A 3,135-nucleotide genomic window follows, 5' to 3' on the forward strand; every position below is an offset into this window, starting at 1 on the left:
ATTTATGGAATTGAGTAAAATATTGAGGTTTGATGATAAGAATACAAGAGAAATTCGTCCACAGACTGACAGATTTGCTCCAGTGAGGAAAATGTTTGAAAGCTAGATTTCCATTGTATTTCTTTCCTGGCCTACACACTACAGTGCATGGGATGATGTCTTCTTTGCGTGGTCGCTCCCCATTCATTGTCTTTCTAAAAGAAAAACCTGGAAAATATACCATTCTAATTAAGAATGCTGTTACATTGGCCGGCCGTGGTGGACGAGCGGTTCTAGGCGCTACAGGCTACAACCGCGCTACCGCTACGGTCGCAGGTTCGAATCCTGCCTCGTGCATGGATGTGTGTGATGTCATTAGGTTTTAGTAGTTCTAAGTTCTAGGGGACTGATGACCTCAGATATGAAGTCCCATAGTGCTGGGAGCCATTTTGTTACATTGTGTGACTAGGTATGTTTTCAGCATGGACGTCCATTCAGGAAAGTCTAGAAATGCACAGCATCTAAATGGATGCTGTAAAGAGACTAATAAAGCCCATTGAGAAATCAAGCTGCATTGTTATCACGGATCGATGATACACATCGGTGGAATTTGCTGAGACTCTACGGAATGATTCTCACCTCACACTTGTTAGCACTCTGTGGTCGAACAGACGACACACATCTAAAGAGGTGAAGACTACAATTGCCTGCAGTGTACGCTCATTCATCTTTGCATATACTGACCCTCAGACACAGAGGTCAGCAATTACTCTCGCATCAGCTCTAGTCCTTGAGAAAGCAAAGCAACTGCTCTTGATGCTTTCGACTTATCATTCAGAAGGGGTGATTAGACTCAAAAAAGACTAACATCAATATTTTTTTTAGTTCTACAAAGAGAGGCGTGGACACAATAGACTAGATGACAAGACATTACAGCACGAAGAGAGGAACACGAAAATGGCCTACATCGCTTTTCCACACACCCACTGATATTATTGTTGTTCAGAATGAGATTTTCACTCTGCAGCGGAGTGTGCGCTGATATGAAACTTCCTGGCAGTTTAAAACTGTGCGCCCGACCGAGACTCGAACTCGGGACCTTTGCCTTTCGCGGGCAAGTGCTCTACCAACTGAGCTACCGAAGCACGACTCACGGCCGGTACTCACAGCTTTACTTCTGCCAGTACCTCGTCTCCTACCTTCCAAACTTTACTCCTGAAAGAAAGGAGTGCTAGTTCTGCAAGGTTCGCAGGAGAGCTTCTGTAAAGTTTGGAAGGTAGGAGACGAGGTACTGGCAGAAGTAAAGCTGTGAGTACCGGCCGTGAGTCGTGCTTCGGTAGCTCAGTTGGTAGAGCACTTGCCCGCGAAAGGCAATGGCCCCGAGTTCGAGTCTCGGTCTGGCACACCGTTTTAATCTGCCAGGAAATTTCATTATTGTTGTTGTTGTTGATGTTGTGGTCTTCAGTCCTGAGACTGGTTTCATGCAGCTCTCCATGCTACTCTATCCTGTGCAAGCTTCTTCATCTCCCAATACCTACTGCAACCTACATCCTTCTGAATGTGCTTAGTGTATTCGTCTCTTGGTCTCCCTCTACGATTTTTACCCACCACGCTGCCCTCCAGTACTAAATTGGTGATCCCTTGATGCCTCAGAACATGTCCTACCAACCGATCCCTTCTTCTAGTCAAGTTGTACCACAAACTCTTCTTCTCTCCAGTTCTGTTCAATACCTCCTCATTTGTTATGTGATCTACCCATCCAATCTTCAGCATTCTTCTGTAGCACCACATTTCGAATGCTTCTATTCTCTTCTTGTCCAAACTATTCGTCTATGTTTCACTTCCATACATGGCTACACTCCACACAAATAATTTCAGAAACGACTTTCTCACGCTTAAATCTATACTTGATGTTAACAAATTTCTCTTCTTCAGAAACGCTTTCCTTGCCATTCTCAGTCTACATTTTACATCCTCTCCACTCTGACGATCATTAGTTAATTTGTTCCCAAATAGCAAAACTCCATTATTACTTTAAGTGAGTCATTTCCTAATCTAATTCCCTCAGCATCACCCGACTTAATTCGAGTACATTCCATTATCCTCGTTTTGCTTTTGTTGATGTTCATCTTATATTCTCCTTTCAAGACACTGTCCATTCCGTTCAACTGCTCCTCCAAGTCCTTTGCTGTCTCTGACAGAATTACAATACAGCAGCAATAAATGCATATTTAGTTTTCCTCCCCAACATTTCACATAGGAAATCGAATTTGCTAAATCATAGAAGTGCTTTTCTCACTGACTTAAGGTTCTGAACGAACAAAGCCTGATGTAGATAAGCGCGCTCGAAATTTGTGTGGGCATGAGGAGCCAGTAATAATGGCAACGGAAAGTATCACACAACGGAAGCTTACGTGCTCTATGGACCTCTGAGGGATTCTATCCCCACTCTCGCACCAAACCCTCCTACCAGCCCGAGTTGGTAGACATGTAACAAAAATTATATTGGTAATGCCTGGGTTAAGTTAGGCATCATATTGCAGATTAGAGCAAAATACATGAACTTATTTATTAATGAGTTAATTAACCAATGATATTAGCCATTTTTTGCAGAAAATTGAATGTAATAAAAAATGTCGTCGAAGCTCGGATTCTAACAATAATTAGGGCATAAAAAGCAATTAATATCGTTAATAATCTGGAGGTTTGTTGCTAATTATTGTATTTTCACAGACATTATAGGAAAATGGGGCTGACAGACATTCTGTTGGTGTCGGTCACCTTCCTCAAATATGCTCATTAACTCGCAGGGTTCCGTATGTTGTGAACTGCAGTACCAGCAGCAGTTAATTGTGTTTTCAGTTTATGAGTGCTCTAATGAACCAAGTTACATCAAATTATATAGAAGACCCAAAATGATAGCCTAAAAAATAAACTGAAGTGTGATTAAGTCTAAACGATATCTTGAGATTTTTATGTAAGTGTTACATGCCAATAGTTAAATGTACTGAAAATGAGATAAAAGTAAGCAAAGAAATTGGTTCTTTATGGATGTATAAAAGCGTATCAAATGGGAAAATCTTTGTGCTTTGTCACTGTCTCTACTCCGGTGTACGTCGTCGGAACGATAAATTCAGATCTACCACCCTTTGTTCT

At 41.7% G+C, this 3,135-nt stretch overlaps 1 non-coding gene across 1 annotated transcript; it reads right to left on the reverse strand.

Moving 5' to 3' along the window:
- Positions 1 to 1,049: 1,049 nt before the first annotated feature.
- On the reverse strand, positions 1,050 to 1,124 carry Trnas-cga (transfer RNA serine (anticodon CGA)). The gene has a single exon. It is a non-coding gene; the product is annotated as a tRNA-Ser (tRNA).
- Positions 1,125 to 3,135: the final 2,011 nt, after the last annotated feature.

This window comes from Schistocerca nitens, chromosome 5 (assembly GCF_023898315.1).
Source record: "Schistocerca nitens isolate TAMUIC-IGC-003100 chromosome 5, iqSchNite1.1, whole genome shotgun sequence".
NCBI classification, from domain to species: Eukaryota; Metazoa; Arthropoda; class Insecta; order Orthoptera; family Acrididae; genus Schistocerca; species Schistocerca nitens.